Here is a 17,288-nt window from a genome sequence, read left to right on the forward strand (position 1 = left end):
AACGGATCTAAAAATATGATTTTAACTCTCTGAGAACATGTATTTTGAAAAAGGAAATAGAAGGAGAGATGATGATGTGGGTTACTTGTTTGCTAGATTGCTATGGCTTGGACAAAGTCTTCTCTCTGTTTCTTTGTCTCCCTTTAAGCTTACTCTTTGCTCTCCCTCTCTCTACCTCACCCGTGCATATTGTGGGTGTGTGTTTGAGTATGCCAATGCTAAGGGGGTGGTGATATATTTATAGGAAATTTGGTGTGAAAAGTCCAAAATGCCCTTGGTTCCAAAGGAATTAAATAGTCTTTGGATTTAGTTGGAATGTAATGGAATGGGGGGTGATTGAGGTCCTAATTGTGTACTTAGACAAGTTCTAGATTGGATTATCTTTAATTAGAACTAAGCTAGTAACAAGTACAAAAAAAGTTCCCTAGATTTTAGGGTCCTAGTCAACAGTCTTCCCTAAATTTATGAAATTTGTTTCAAAAAGGACACTATAATGTTTATTCATAGGGTGGCTGGCCCAGTGATATAGATTTGAGGGACTTTTTCTCATTTATTTGTATACAAACTCTTATATATATATATATATATTGTAGATATTTTGAAAAAAGATTATACTGTTAGGGGTGTACTTTTATATGTATAAAGAATGATTTGGGTTGAAAATGTAATTAAAATAAAATGTGTGGCTTGGAATTAATTAGAATATCTATTTCAAGTGTAGTATTTATTAAAATAATGTTAGGAAAATTAATTTGGTTTGAATGATCTCACTTTGAATTAAAAGACGCATAACCGAATAAAAATGATAAAATTAAAAAATTAGGATTTTAAGCTATTAATCTAAAATTTGAGAGTTTGAGAGCTAAATAATTAATACGAGAGTGTTAGAAATGGTTTCTAAGTTACAAGGATCGATTAGGGTTTGTATAGGTTCATCTGTGATCTGATTTCTATTCTAGGGTTAATTTTGTGAATAAACGGGGAACTAAGGGCATTTATTATAATATTTCAAAAGTAAGGGTCTTACTAGGATTTACATAATTTAGGGGTTTCACAACCTATCCCCCTTAAACAATTTTTTCCTCGAAATTTAAGTTGTTCGTCCAATTTGAAAAAAAAAAAATATATATTGTGGATAATTTGTCCGCATTGTATCATCATGCTTCTTGGTAGGTTCGTACTTTTATCATCTGGATTATCTTTTCTTCTGTAGTTCTTCTCCCTTCTGTCTAGAGCCACCAATGGCCTTGTTTTAATAATAGTGTCTTCACTGAGTTGAATTTCCATTCTAATTAATGACGTGAAAGGGGTACTTAAATTTCTTGTGATTTTTGAAAATTTTGAACTACTTATCATCTAGGTTACGATGTTGTTGCTTCATTGTGAAGATCGTTTCTGTCAATTCCTGAGGCAGTGATAGTCTAGGCCAATGAAATGCCCTTGTGTTAGTTAAGAATTTATCTTTTTGATCCTCTGGTACCGATGTCATTGCGTTCGTCGATTCGTTGAGATTAGAGAATCTGGTCTATCCCCCTTAAACAATAAAAATATTCCATCAGATGCATAAGTCATCTCTCTTGGTAACTATTGATTAGGGCTCGATATGTGAGTGACGAGTCTATGATGTTAGGGATTGATGCAAAGAAATGCGATGAATAAAATATATACTCAAGAATTTTGAACTACGAATATAAAGGCACCAAGACTTGGATTAACAAAAGAGAATTTACACATTTACACTTGGATACAAAAAGTCCTTTCAAGGAGTTCGTAATGCTATCCTAGTTACATTCTCCTAGGTTAGCCATGGCTCGTACTGCAGTTCTTCGGACTTGTTCGCGGCGTATTACTCACTCTCAGGGTACTGCTTAGTGAGGTCTTCGTTTTCTTTTCCTTGTAGTGCAAAAACTCTGTCAGTTGGCCTCTGATTATTTTTGACCAACTTGTCCATGAGGTCTACCTTCCATTCCCTTTTGCTTCCGTTCTTTCTCCCTAATATCTTGATTAAGCTAGTTGGCCACACTCAAAACATTTTCCCATCCAGTCATTAATCATATTGTTTTGTCCTTGTGCATACCTCTGTTGTCAATGTGTTCTTTTTAAGTAAGGTGTTAATGTGGCCTAGCGATTGACTGTTCCAAACTTCAAATTGCTTTCTTCCTTGAAATTTTGTCACCTAGCCAATCTCAACTTAGTTACGTATGGTTGTTGTTTAACGATAGCATGCGTCTTTGCACCCAAGCGTTTTCCTTTTCCAACTAGTTGGGGATGTTCGAACCACTTGTGTCCCATCTGTTGGCAATTATTGCACTGGATTGGCCACGCTAGTCTCTCTTGAAACTTTCCTCAAGATTTTCCTATTGTGGCTATTGGAGTTGTTGGTTTCCTCACATATGGCTTATGCGTGCCTTCGGTTATTCCTTTTCGATCCCATACTGACTTGACTTTTCTTTTTCTTCAATAAAGGCCTCAGCCATCTTATCCCAATTCTTCTTTACAGAGTCTTCAAGTTTAGAATGCCAAATGGTCACGATACCCGACAGGGTCCAGCCGAAGAGGGATAACTTCTGCAGTCTAGGCCTATCGGCCATAGAATGTCTGTGAATAGCCGCAAGTGGACCATGGGATCACCCGAGCCATCAAAGCGGTCTATATGCAGTATTTTAAACCTATCTAGCAATGTCACCGCTGCATTAGTATAGCCATCCTCAATATCCAGGATAGAATTCCCATCCCGAGCCCATTTAAAAAGCTTCTCAAGCTTGCTCACTTTTAGCGCAGTAGGGTCGACCTTAAACTCAAACGACGCCTCTGTTGGGTAAACCGGTGCTTTAGAAGTTTGGGGTGGAACTGGCTCTGCTGGAATGTCCGCATTTTCCTGGACATTAGTTGTACTCCCGGGCATTGGAACCCTGATCGGGGGTGGATGCGAAGTTGAAGCTACTGCTTGTTATGGTTGTTGTTGCTGCTGAAGCCTAGCGATCAACTTGCCTGCTAGGCTGCAATATCCGCTTGGCGGGTGTAGAACCCCAATTTTTACAGTCCTCAAGACTTGGATGTTCTTGCAGGTACATCCGATGATAAGTCTGATTGCTCGTCAAACACTCGAAGTCCGCAACTGAACGCCATAGGTTTGAGTTTTCCAAACCCTGCATTCATTCTGTCTCATATTTGGACCATGTTTAGGTCCTTTCAGCATGATGTTGTTGATGGCATGCCGGCCATCCTTGGGCACAACCGACCATGGCTCTTGGCCTGCCCGGCTACCAGTGTATCAGCAGATATTTTCTGATATTTTATGCCAGCTGTTTGCACATATTGAAGAATCTTCCAACACGTGTGTGGCTGGATCTTTATAAGGGGATTTTGCATTTTCAATATATAGAAGCCCTCTCTTGCATGTGGGGGGTTAAAAAAATTTTTAGACAAAAAAAATTCTCTCCTTAGAATTCTCTCTGTCTTGATATTTTGTGCCTTATAGCCTAAATTCTCTACACTCTTGCATATGAACCCTTGATCAAACTTGATCACCATTGAGTTGAGGTTACTTAAGGCTGTCTTTGAGCTTTAGAAAAGGATTTGGGCTTGGTTTAGCTTGGTTTTGGTGCCTAATTTGCAACTTGCCTTCAAGAGGTAGAACACCTGTATTTTGAGCTTTATTTAAATACTTGTTTTGCCTCTTTACATACTGTTTTAAGGCTTGTTTTGACCTCTTAAAACCTCTGTTTTTATTGTTTAAAAATGGTGGTTTGAGGTTCCTTTTGAGTTAGGGATGGTTCACCGTTTTGTTCCTTGGTTTGTTAAAGTTTTTGTGCTGTCTTCTAACACTTTGAAATCAACTTTTTTGGCCCTTTTAACCACTGAATTTTGGAGGATTTTCAGTGGTAAAAACCATGTTTTGAAGTCCAAAATAGGAGGGGTTAACCTCCCCTCTTTGTGTCTTGTTTGCATGCCTAGATAGCTTTGTGTGTTAGCATGTTTTTCCAGCCTTAAAATACCAGCGAAAGGTAGCATGAATCTCTGTAGCCCACATGGATGGCGAAGGTAGCATGGGAACCGCCTGCAACAATAAACCCAAGGTCTGGCGTAGGAAGCGCTCGCCTAAGAACCAGGTTCGGTCTACCGGTCCCTCGAGTACAAGCTGGTAATGGGAAGTGCCCCAAGCTGCAGCAAACTGGCACCTGACACCTTTAGGCATCGTCACCCAGGGCTGCCACGAGATCTGCAGCTAGCAAATACACAGATTGTTAGTTGCCATTAGATATGCAATATGAATCAGAGCTAAAGTAAAGTAGAAATAACTGTGAGTTTTGAGTTACCTCTACTGCAGTCACCGTGTCAAAATACCGGCGGAAGAATGAGAAGGTCTACCTGGCCCTCCTCACGCACCTACTGTCGTGCTAATGAGAGTATGGTACAACAGGAGGCATCTCTACCTCCAGCTCTAGGGCGAGGGTCAAAAAATATGCATATACCCATAGCTGCAAAAAGCAAAAGGGCAAATAGTGACTATAGAACAGATAAATATAGGTAATCCAGAAAGCAGAGTATGTGTGCAATGTGCAGAGAATGCAAAATACAGGGAGGATGCGGAAAGCAGAATGTATAGTATAGCTTACAGAAAGTGCAACTGCAAAACAACGATCAGACTATGTGTGTACAGTGTACAGAAAGCATAGAGCAAAAAGCACAGTAGAAAATGCAAACCAGAAAAGTAAAGTATACCTCCCAGGCTCTCCAATAGCCGCCGACTCTGTTCTAGCTCTTGCGGGATGTCGAGCTCATGTAGCCGTACAAGGTAGCGAGACCAGTGCCGCCCCAGTCATAAAGCCGGACTCAAGACAAGTCCACCAAGGCATTCAAGAGATATAGCCCAACAATGTTCGCTCTGTTGGGTAACAAAGTGGTGCCAACGAGGAACATCAAAAAGCCTATGTCGTACAGCTCGATCTCCTCTAGGGTCTCTGGCTCTGTCTCTTTGAAATGATCTACAAACCAAGTATATCGAACCATCCTTGATCGAAAGAGAGGTGGGCGTGCCCCTTGCAGGTAGATCTAGACGGCCTCCCACTCGCCCATGTCTGTATCATAAGGGATCGGCGACCCCTTACCTCGATGTCGGTGAGCATAGCGAAGTCATAGTAAGTCATCGTCATGTCCCCCGCGACAAAGAAGTGGAAAGAGTTGGTGGAGTCCCACCACCTCTCTACCAGTGCGCCAAGTAAGGGCTTGCTCTCTATGAGACGCAATAGCTGCATGCAGAATAAGCCGAATCCGGCCTCATTGATAATTTGGTGGATGCCAGTGGAGAGGTCCATATGCCACTTCCTCGTAGATGTGGCTTCTGTATCCTCAAATAGAGTGAGAGTCCTCCTGTAATCAGAATGTGTTTGAGAAGGTAGTGTAAGAAATTTAGTGCAAGAATGTGTTTGAGAAACACAGATGAAAGACAGCGTAAGCATGATCTACGCAAGAAATGCAAGGTACATTGCAGAAAATATAAGAAGACAGTGTATACCTCGGTGGTACCATAGGATAAATGAGCCTCCGGCTCTCGTAGCAAGAGATCCTCTGGCACGCCTCGTGAAAAACCTCTAAAATGACGAATAGTATCGGGCGGTAGCACATGCACCTCAGGGTGATATGTCTCCAAGTCAAGGGGTCGAACCTTGGGTGGTAATGGTATATGCTCAGGATCTGCCTCCATCCCTGGAGAAGCTCCGTCATGGGGGATGTCGTCTACCATCTGGAAAGGAGGTGAGAAAGTGGGCAAAAATGAGCAAAATGGGTGGAGATTGCCAAAAGTCAACAAAACTCAACCCTAGAAGTGAGAAAAAGGGAGGAAAAAGTCAAGGCCCGGAAAAGGTCACTGAACCCAAGAAGAACTCAAGGGAAACAAGCCTCAAATGGTAAAACTCCAAGAAAATGCACCGAAACGAAATTTCAATCAGTTCAAAACGAAGGAAACAAGAGGTTTTAGTGAATCAAACGTTCGTGGGGCGTTGGAAAACGTGTATAAAGCCCGGATCTAGAGGGGAAAATGTCTAGAGAGAGAAAGGAAGGATTTTCGGCAATGGAGGTGTGTGGAAATGAAGTTTGCGAGTGTGTATTTAAAGACCCGACGTAAAAAGACCGAAATGGCCCGAAGCTGTCATCGGTGGCCGACAGCCACCATTGGTGGCCGACAACCTTCAGGTGTGGCCGACGGGTGGCCGACGACCTCCCCTGGTGGCTGACAGGTTCCCAGTGCTCTTGTATTGGGTCTTTCTATTGTTTTGTGTCCTCATTTCTCGAGAAAGTGCAAGAAAGGTTCACTTTTAAGCTGAAATTATCTCTGCAGAAGCTCCAAACCGTATCTTTAGTGTGTGATACTCAACATGAACGAGGTGTATCCTTTTGAAACATATTGCAACTCTTCCGAGAGGTAAATCGGAAGTTGTGACTAAGTTGGTTTTGTCAAGCACGCTTTTGTCATTGCATAGAATGTGCATTTCTTTGTTGTTGCATGGAATGTGCATTTCACATGTGATTTTGTATAGAAAGTGCACTTCTCACATTTGCATAGAGCATGCTTCGATTTCCCATTCGCATAGAGCATGCATTTGGTTTTTTGCATAGAACATGCTGTTAATATCGCATTGAACATGCATTTTCTACTATTGATCATTGCATAGAACATTCATCCTATACTGTTGCATAGAATATGCATCCTAATGTGGCATAGAACATGCTCTGGCTCATGCTGCATAGAATATGCTTCTATTTTGTTTCTTGCATGTTGTGCATAAAACATGCCTTTAGCATTGTGTCTTGGTTATTTGTCTTGCATTAAACATGCACTCTCACTATGTTCTGCTTGTTGAGTTTCTTTTTATGCAGGCACGATATTGTATGCACGGTTCATTTAAAGGAGTTCCAAGTAGAATCACCTGTTTCCTTCGGATCACCTCCTTTTCTCTCGCGTGCGACGCATTAGGACGCTTCAGTTAGGACATTTGGGTGTGTCTCGGTGTTCTCGTCACCTCTTTCTCCTCTCCCGTGCGATGCGTTAGGACGCTCTTCGGTTACAGACATTTGGGTGTGTCCCGATGTTCTCGTCACCCTTTTCTCCTCTCGTATGAGACGCGTTAGGACGCCTTTCGGTTAGAGACATGTAGGTGCATCCTGATGTTCTCGTTACCACTTTCTCCTCTCACGTGCGACGCATTAGGACGGTTTGGTTAGAGACGTTTGGGTGCGTCCTGGTGTTCTCGTTACCACCTTCTCCTCTCGCGTGCGACGCGTTAGGACGTCTTCGGTTAGAGACGCTCGGGTGCATCCCGATGTTCACATCACCCTTTTCCTTCTGTGTGTAACACATTAGGATCTCGGTAGTGACCTCGAGTGCGCTTGATGGTTGTGTCATCTCTTCGCCTTTCCTGCGTGATCCGTGGTTAAGCTTGTATAATTTTTTACATCCTTTCTGCATGAAGTGTGGTTTGGTTCATATTTACTTACTTCTATTCATGTTAGAGGTTGCTATACCTTACTTCGGTTTGTTTAAATGTGGCATTTCTTTGCATAACATTTACATCTGCATTTTCATTACAGCCTCAGTGCATGATCATAAGTTATATTCTTGCATTGTGCATATCAGTTGCATTTTACCCCAGAACTACGCTAGTTTGATTCCTTGCAAAGGGATACGTAGGCAGCCTGCGGGCGCAACCGTTCTTTGTCCTGCTTGTTCGTTTGTCCAAGTCTTCGGCCTTGTCAAAAAGAGTTTGCCTTTGGGCTTTGACATTCACTCCAGTCATTTCATGACTTCTCAGTTCTGTCAAAGAGGGGCAACTGTAGACGCCTCATTTTTGACCGTCCTCAAGACTTGGACGTCATCATTTGTGCACTTGATGATTGTACTTGTTTGTGTTCGTTTTGAGCGCCCGAAGTCCTCGGCAGAACGCCTTATCTTTGAGCCTCTAAACCTTATCTGTTTTGTGCATGTTTTTGGACAAAGAGCTTGTTGCCTCTAGCCTGGAAGAGAGGGTGACACGTTGGCTAGCCCTAGGATCTATCGGCCATGGCTTGTGCATGTCGGCTACCAGTAGCGGCCGACGATCATTGGTCTCTTTTTCTAGATATTTTTTGATAGTTGTGCCAGCTGTTGCTCACTGAGCTGCATCTTCATACATGTGTATGGTGAGATGTATCTAAGCTCAAGACCTGTTTTTCTATAAATAGCGGGGTTCCTCCCCCATTTTTTAGGGTTAGATGATTTTGGACCAAAAATACATCTCTCTCTAGCTTTCTTTATCTCATTTGATATTTTGTGCTTGATTGCCTAGTTCCTCCACACTTTTGCACACCAACCCTTAATCAAACTTGACCACCGTTGAGCTGAGGTCCCTTGGAGTCTTGTTTGAACTTTGGAAGGAGGTTTGAGCTTGGATTTCCGCCTAAATTGTGTTTTGCTTCAAAGATAGAGCACTTACCTTATTTAAGTTTATTGTGCATACTTATTTTCCTATCTTTTTCAACTGTTTTAAGGTTGTTTTTGAAGTGTAAAACACTCTATTTTTGTGACCTAAAAATGGTGGTTTGAGCCTTTTTGAGTTAGGGGGTTGTCCACCCTTTTGGCTCCTTAGCTTGTTAAGCTTTTTGTGCTATTTTTCCCCACTTTCAAAACAACTATTTTGGGCCTCTTAACCACTAAATTTCATAGTTTTTTCAGTGGTAAAAATCAACTTTTGAAGTCTAAAATTGGAGGGGTTAGCCTCCCCACCTTATGTCTTGTTTGCATGCTTAGTTCGCCTAATGAGTTAACATGTTTTTCTAGCTTAACTTAGCTCTAGTCCAGCATGTTTTTGCCTCTGTTTTGGCATGCTTAGGCTCTATTTTGGGCTGGTTAAGTCGTTTGACCATTGTATTGCATAGTTGTAGTGTTAAGTCCTTCACTGGCTTAGTGTTTTAATGCTTTAACTATCATTGTTTTGAGTTACTAGCTTGTTTTAGTGTTGTTTTGCACTTCATTTCAACACTTAAAATCTCTGCAATCTTCCTCTATTCTTCACTCTTTTGTGTGCTTTGAAAGTGGTCTTAAACCCCTTGTTCGCCTAAGTATGAAATAGAGGTGTTGCACCTAATGGTTTAATCCCTTAAGGGGTTCATTACCAACGTTGTGATGCCTCTTTCATGCCCAAAGCAACTCGTTGTTTGAGCCATCTTTCCGTTAGAAGACACTCACTTTTGGACTTAATCGATTAAAGAATGAATCGGTAATGTAAAATGAGTAAACAAAATGAACAAGTTAAAGAGGCAAGATAAGCATCTTTCTTGTTGTATTGCGTGTGCTCGAATCGGATGTTAATTCGAACACAAGAAAAATGGGACATTTCATACTCAAAAGTGATGAAATGTGCCACTTTCCTTGGTCACCATCACCCTTGATCATGCATGATAGGGTGTTGGTCTTTTTGAGTCTTGTTTTGCACTCATTATGCTTGTACAAGCTTGGTTGATGGTTTGAGGACTAAGAGTTACACTCCTTTGAACTTGTGTGATGATAAGGAGCGTAACAGTACAAACACTCCTTGAGAATACATTGCCTTGCCTCTGTTTGCTCTTTGTTGTAGCAAAAGGAAGTTCAGGGCAGGGGTGGCCGACCAGCCACAAGTAATGGCCGATGGCCACCAATGGTAGCCTACTGGCCATCAATGAAGAAAGTTGCTCAGTGTGATAGAAAGGGGGAGCAAAGGTGTTCTGGAAGTTGGTAGCTTCTTTGGTGTTCAAGTGTGCAAACAGAGTCTTACAGCTGTGAGGCAGAGGCATTTTCGGGAGGAAACCAATCGAGCATGCATATGTCCCTCGCCTCCCGAGGCCATTTAGTCGCTTTAGTTAGCTTAGAATAACTAGTTAATTCAAGTTTTGTAATTAATTAGCTAGTGTAACTAATTATTCAATTCCGGTTTGTAATAATTAATCAGCTTAAAATAGTTAGTTAATTCATTTTAAGTGTTGTAATAGTTAGCGTAGCTAGCTGCTTAGCTTATTCATTCAGACCCTCATTCGCAAGGGCGTAATGTTGTAATAAGTTTGTGTGCGTGTGTGTATGTCTTCCAACCTCACGTTTTTCTCCCTTTTATTTAATCGCTTTTGATGGTTAGGTTAGGGACATTTTTAATTAGCATACCTTATGCTTGCATGTTTGTATCCATTCATTTTATCTTGCATGCACCGAGGCTCGGCGCATCATTCAAACTGCATCGTTATTTCAATACTTCTTCGAAAACATGTTTTAATCGTATGTTATCAAATTGATTCATATGTCATATTAGCAGTCGAGCCTATTAATAGCATATTACATGTATTGCATTAGGCATCTTAACATAGTTAGGATCACGCATTTTTTTTTCTAACTAGTTTCTGTTTCGGCTTGGAGTACTCGATAAGCTTTTATGCTTTGGCATGCTTGCATGAGTGCGAGTGTGTAGACACCCCATTTTTTACCGTCCTCAAGACTTGGACGTCATCGTTTGAACACTCGATGATCATCCATGTTTGTGTTCGTCTTGAGTTCTCGGAGGTTTCGATCGCGCGCCTTGCCTCAAGACCTCTTGACTTATTTGTTTTGTGCTTGCTTGTGTACCAAACACTTGTATTTTTGCTTCTGAGGGTAGGGAATGGCTTGTTGGTCATCCCCACACCTCACCGGCCTTGGCTTGAGGCCATCGGCCCTGTTTTATTGCTACTGGCCAACTTGTTTGGTCGATCGGCAATGTTTTTGGTCGGCCGGGCATTTTTGTTGGTCAATCGGCCATTTCTGCTGGCGGACCCCTGTTCATCTGCTTTATGCAGATATTTAATGCCAGCTGGCACAGCTGGCACGCACAGTTATTCCCCTCCATACACGTGTATGGAGGGATTTGCCTTTTGTTTAGCTTCTCTTGGAAGCTTGAGGATTTGAGCCTCTATAAAGAGGGAGCCCCTCCTCCCTCCTCCAGGGTTCAGAAAAATTAGGGTTAGAGAGTGAGATATAGTTTTGTATCTATACTCCCTCGTTTGATCCTATTTTGTGCCCAAAAGTGAGTTTTTGTCTTATTTTTGCACTAGAACACCTAGTGTTACACCATCCTTGGGTTGTTAAGGCTCTAAGGAGTTGTTGTTAGGGTTCTTGGGCTGGTTTTGATCCAAGGAAGGTGCTGGAGTGGTGTTCTTGAAGAGGCCCTTCAAAGGTGAGAGCCTACCTTCTTTATTCCCCATTTTTGCACAAGCTTTTAGTCTATCTTGCTTATTGTTTTAAGCTTCGACTATAACTGATAAAAGTTCTGATTTTGTGTGTTTTAGAACTTTGTTTAAGGTCACTTTGAGGTTTGGGGTTGTTTCCCCCCTCCAAGGCCTTGTTAGGCCTTGTTTTAGGCCATACCTTGTGGCCATTGTTTTGATCTTTGCATGACCTCTCTACCACGGAAATCCAGAGGATTTTCAGTGGTGGAGAGGTGGTTTTGAGGTCCTAAAAAGGAGAAGGTCATTCTCTCTCCTTGTTGTCTTTAATGCTTGCATATATGGCTTATGAGGTAGCAAGTGTGTTTAGTCTGTTTTAGCTTCATTTCAGCATATATTAGGCTTTGTTTTGCTATGATACACCTCTGTTTTGAGGTGGTTTGGACATGCCATGTATGCTTCATACACTTGTCTTGTAATCCCGTGATTTGGCCTTAACATACATCATGTTGTAACATGTCTTTCTAGCATGATTTTGACCCGACTTCAAGAAGCTTTTATCCATGTTTTTGTATGCTTGAGGTCTGATTTTGGTTGTCTTGGTCATCCATGACTTGTTTTGTATAGCTACCATGCAATCTAGCTTGTAGGCTTTGAGTGTTGAATCCTCTAGCATGCTTTATTTGGGCTATTTCAGTGATTTGGCATCACTTGTCATCATATTTCAGTCCACATTCCATGCTTGTATGCTTGCATTTACCGTTCTTTCAATGCTTTGAAGAGTTGTTATTTTGTGCTCCATGTGTTGGACCATTGTATGTGCCTCCATGATTAGGTCTTTGGGAGGCCTTCTCATTGGGTTTTGGGGCTTATTGTGGCGTATTACAACTCTGATTTTGTTGGCTTAATTCGTGCCATGATTGCTTGTAGTAGGTGTAGTGCATTTGCCCTTTTGGGCCTTGTATGCGTCTTGTTTCGTGCTCTCCTTTATAACATGTTTTAGACCCATCCCATGCGTGTTCTAGTCTCGTTTTGGTCTGCCTTGGGACTGTTTTGGTTCATCTTGGCCCTTTGAGGCTTGGTTGACATGGCCATGGTGTAAGTCCCTTGGCTAGCTTTGAGCTTTAAGTCTATTAACATGCTATGTTTGCCTTGTTTAGTTGATTTGGCATCATTTCTCATGTGATTTCAGAGCATATCACATTGCTACATTCTCATGTTTACCATGCCTTGCTCATGCTTGAGGATTGTGCATTATTGCCTAGCTTGCGGACCAATATGGGTGCATGTGTGCCTTGCCCTTTTGATGCCTTAGTTTTGGTATTTTGGCCGCTGATTTGGACCTATTCGAGAGCTGTCCATTTTGGTTTAATTCCATCCCCGCATGTCGTTGCATGCTTGCCTTGTATGTTGTCACATACCTGTTGCATACTTGATGAATCGCATTTTGTAGCATGCTAGTTCAATTGTGCCTTGTTGTGTACTTGGCCCATAACATGCTTGTTGCATACTTGGTATATCACATGTTGTTGCATGCTAACCCTATTGCATTTTCTTGCATGCCATACTAGTTTACATGTGTAGGATTGTATGCCTATTGCATATTAGTTGCATGCTTGCCTCACGTGTTGTTGCATGCTTGGTTTCTTCGCGTGCTAGCTTGCATGCTTAAGTTGCATCGCATTGAGTTTGCATTCCCTTGCCTCTTGATAAACCATTATAGAGGTTAGGGTCCTTTATGTGTTATGTGTGCATTTCATTTGACATTAAAATGCACACTTGGCACATTGGGCCAGCATTCATTAAAATGCGTGATTGATGGCCCGAGGGTCGAGAACCATACTCCTTTGAGTCTCAAACATGATAAGAAGGGTGGTGGTGCAAACATTGCTTTGAAAATGCATCGCCATGTTCTGTCTGTCCTCTGCTGCAGCAAAACAGGATTCTGCCTCTTCAATGCCGATCGGCCATTAATTTTAAGCCGAGGTCCCCATAAATGGTCGGTGACCAGTTCCTCTTGGCTGGTGGCCTTGAATTTCAGCCAGTGACATCCCACAATGCTCAAGAGGTGATTTAGAAGCATCCTTGATACTTGACAAGTATTTTTCAGAGGCGCAAAGCAGTATAAACAGAGGCCGCAAGAGAATGGCGATGGATATCCGAGCGGAGCCGAGCGTGCACGCATTTATCCCTCTTCCCGAGGCCTCTTTACTACTTTCTTAGCTTAATTAATTTGCTTAATTAGCTAACTATTGTGTAATTAATTAATTAGCTTGTTAGTTGATTAGTTAGTTGATTTGTATTATTTATTCGGTCCCTCCCTCGAGAGGGCCCAATTGTGTAATAAGCGTGTGTGCGTGTGTGAATGTCTTCCAACTCCACGTCTTTCTCCCTTTTTCTTAGCCACTTATGATGGTTAGTTCTAGGGCACGTTTCAATTAGCATCTTTATGCTATGCATGTTTGCATCACTCATCCGTATTGCATGCACCAGGCTCGGCGCATCATACTAACTGCATAGTATTTCAATTCCAATTTGAATACGTGTATCAAATTGTCGCACTCATATGCCACTTTAGATTAGCCGAGCCTACTCTAGTTGCAATTTGCCTACGATGCATTAGCCATCTTAACATGGACTTGGATCATACATTTGATTACTAACATGTTCTTGTTTTGGCTCGGAGTACACTGTGTGTATTTATGTTTTAGCATCTTGCATGTATGTAAGTGTTAACATGAAAGCATGCTTACCATGAGGCTAATTGCTTATGTGATATAACTGCCTGAATGCCTGTGGGTGAAGGTTGGGTTACTTGAATTGGAATAATTCGTCGAAACCCGTGTTTTAGCCTACTTGCGAGTAGTAAACTTCAAACCATTTTCCAAAAGAAAATGGATATGCGATGCTTTGTTCCAAATTAGGCGATCTAGTCTATACTTGCGTGTTGTACGCATCACACAGTAAATTCTGGCTAATTAAACCGGAATAAGAGCACATAAGGTTTTCAAAACTCGGTATCATGGTAAGTAAAGGCTGATCTTTGATCGGGCGAGCGGGGGTGCTTACGAAGTGACCTTCCCCAATCGTACCCAAGTTCTCGAGCCGAGGAAACTTTGGTGATGACGGACACATGGCCTTAGGCATGAGTCAGAGTTTCCTAAATTCCCCTAAAATAAAATATTTAGGTGGCGACTCTGTATCTGGCAAAACAATCCATGTTTGGCACTTCTTTCTAAAATCAGTTTTTCAAAACGATTTGCCAGATTTGGACTCTTTGGTGATTTATCAGTCTTGCATTGCACTTTGCAAGGTCAGATTAGGAACCGTGACAAATGAGTGCAAACTATGGAAAAGCATGAGGCCCGCGGGGCGCGTCCACAGTTTTTGGCGACTCCGCTGGAGATTTAGAGAACTTGACTTGAACTCATCATATCCTGTTTTGACCACACTTATGTGTTTCTTTGCATTACATGTGCATTGGTGCGCCTAGGACACCGTGCTTGCCATCTGCTATTCCTGAACGGTTTACCGGAGGCTCGCTTTGAGAAGCGTGCCATAAGGCTGACCAGTTACGGGCTCTGCCACGATGGGAACACCAATCCCGGTTTTCACCGGGGCACCTTTTTTGACCATTCGACCTAGTGCATATTCGGAATCCATAGTGACCATTCCAAACTAGGGCAGGTTGCTTACTCGATTATAGGTTGTTTGAAACCGCTGTGTGCGTAGTGAAACCCTAGCTCCTGACAATAGGACTGGGAAACCCTACCCCAACATAGGGGTGTTTTTGCTCTCACTTGTTTGTTATGTGCTTTAGAGTTGACCTCTACAGGGAATACACATATCAGTCTGCAAGTCTAGGCATCAGGCCTGCGGGCATCGGTGTTTTGAGAATCAGTTATATCTACAGGTAGCAGATTCGGATTTAGGGCAGTAATTTTGGGGAACAGTGATCAGTGGTCGAATGCAATTATTCAGCTAAACTTATGTATGTTCTAGTAAAATTGGGCTGAGATGTTGCCTACTTTCTCTTTCAGTTCAGAGATTCAGTTTGGAGTGGCCAGCGTTCTCCTTTGTTGAGGCAAGACCAGTCAGGGCTTACCGATTCACCTGCTCCGTAAGCCACTAGGTTACATCATCTCCGTTCAGTTCAGCAGACTTATGATGACACAAAATTCAGAGAAAATTGTGGTTATGGCAGCCGCATTGGACCAAGGAATCATCTTACAGGATGAGACCAATGTTGAATACTGCATCCGCCTAGGTCGCCTGTTGCGCACCCGATCTGGACGCCCCAGTTGTTTCAAACTCGTGAGCCCACCACGTTTGAGTTGATGGGAATGATTGGCGAACTCCAAAGGTCTGTGGCTGACCTCGTCTATGGAATGTCGGCTTCACCACTAACCACATCGTATGCCGGGAACTTCATGCCACAGGAGCCCCCCGCTACTGGGGCAAATTGTAATTGACCTTAGCCAACCTGAAGCTGTCTCAAACTTCGGCAATGACGTATCAACGACAACGGGGCTTCGCACTGAAGCAATATCCCAAACTTCCCACCAAGCTGAGGCTAATGGAAAGAACGAAATAAAGGTGGACGCTGATCCCTATGAACAACTTCAGCAAGCTGGTGAGGCTCTAAAAGCCGAGGGGTTGAATAAGCAGCAAGTACTCGTGGTTTTGGCTAAGACTGTGGATGACATCTTCCCCACTCAGACCGAGAGTAGTTCAAGCCAGAGGGAAAATCAGGATAAGGACCATCGCACCGGAACTGTTCCTGCCAAACCTAACCCTACAACCGGAAAAGATTAGAGAGCCAAGGCAGCACCTGCCGATCCCTTTGCTAGTGCGTCCAGCAAAATTCCGCAGACTTCGAAGTATTTGCCCCGAGGTCGTAGAGTCCTCCATGCCCTCTACATGCCTTTGTCTAAGGCACTTCAAATCTTGGCTGAAAAGGGGCATCTTAAACCCCTTGAGCCTCAACCTCTCCCAAGTAACCTTCCCCTCTCATATGATGCTGCCCAGTACTGCACGTACCACCAGCAAACCGGTCACAGCACCGACAATTGCTTCCGCCTTCGCCACAAAGTGCAAGATTTGATTGACAATGAAGTCATCCTCCCGCCGAGCTCAGCAAAGTCTGTCAGCATTGGATTGGTGGATTTCGAGGATAATACAAGTATGTGATCAGGGGTAGGTCCACCTGCGGGTGGCATCAAGCTTACTTCAAATGTGGCGTATGGCATGCACTATTTTTGAACATTTGCGAATGCTAGTTTTGTGTTTTCTGACTTGGGTATTCAATCAGTTTTGTTGTCTTGTATATAGCCAGTCTTTTGTACTATGTCAGTCGAGTCTGTCTTGTTGTATCAAGTCAGTCCTGTTATATAGAAGTCAGGTGATTCCGGGGATGTTACCTCGGACATCATATGCTTATTTTGTGTTTGTCTTTTTGCTTTCGTCTGAGTCGGCCTCTGCTGTGGAGCCAATTGCAATCAGGAAATTTGAACGAAACAACTGTGAATATCATGATTTTGTGCCTATTGCTACTTTGAGCCTGTTGTGCCAGCAAGTTTAGAATGAAACGGTAGTACACTTCACCTGCTCTTCTGCGCCTTTAAATCATTGCATTGACCTAAGTTTTTCAAAAATTTTTGAACACTGTGATAAAAACGAAGAGGAAGGAATTCCTCAGGATTTGCAAAATTTGATCAACTTGAGAGAATGAAAGGCATGCTAAGCCCTTAATGAAGGAAATCATGCTTGTTAGTGTGAGTACTGAGAAGGCCCCTGGCTTGATCCAAATTGGTTCTACATTGTCTTCAGTGCGAGCGCTTAGTCGCTTTCTTAAAAAATTTCAAAAAATGTTTTGCGCGGTCCTGTGACGACCTGTGTGGAATCGCTCTTGAGATTGTGCAGCTTAGGATCACTCTCAGCCTCGAGACTTGACCCCTCACTTTCAAACAATTGAACTTACATTCAGAATGTTCAACAGTCAACCGCAATGTGGGGCCTGTATGGCTAGATCAAAAGCACCTCTCGAACAAGGGGCAAAAGACGTCAGATAATGCACTCAAAGAGTCCAA

This window comes from Camellia sinensis, chromosome 4, assembly GCF_055761805.1.
Source record: "Camellia sinensis isolate YWXY chromosome 4, ASM5576180v1, whole genome shotgun sequence".
Taxonomy (NCBI): Eukaryota; Viridiplantae; Streptophyta; class Magnoliopsida; order Ericales; family Theaceae; genus Camellia; species Camellia sinensis.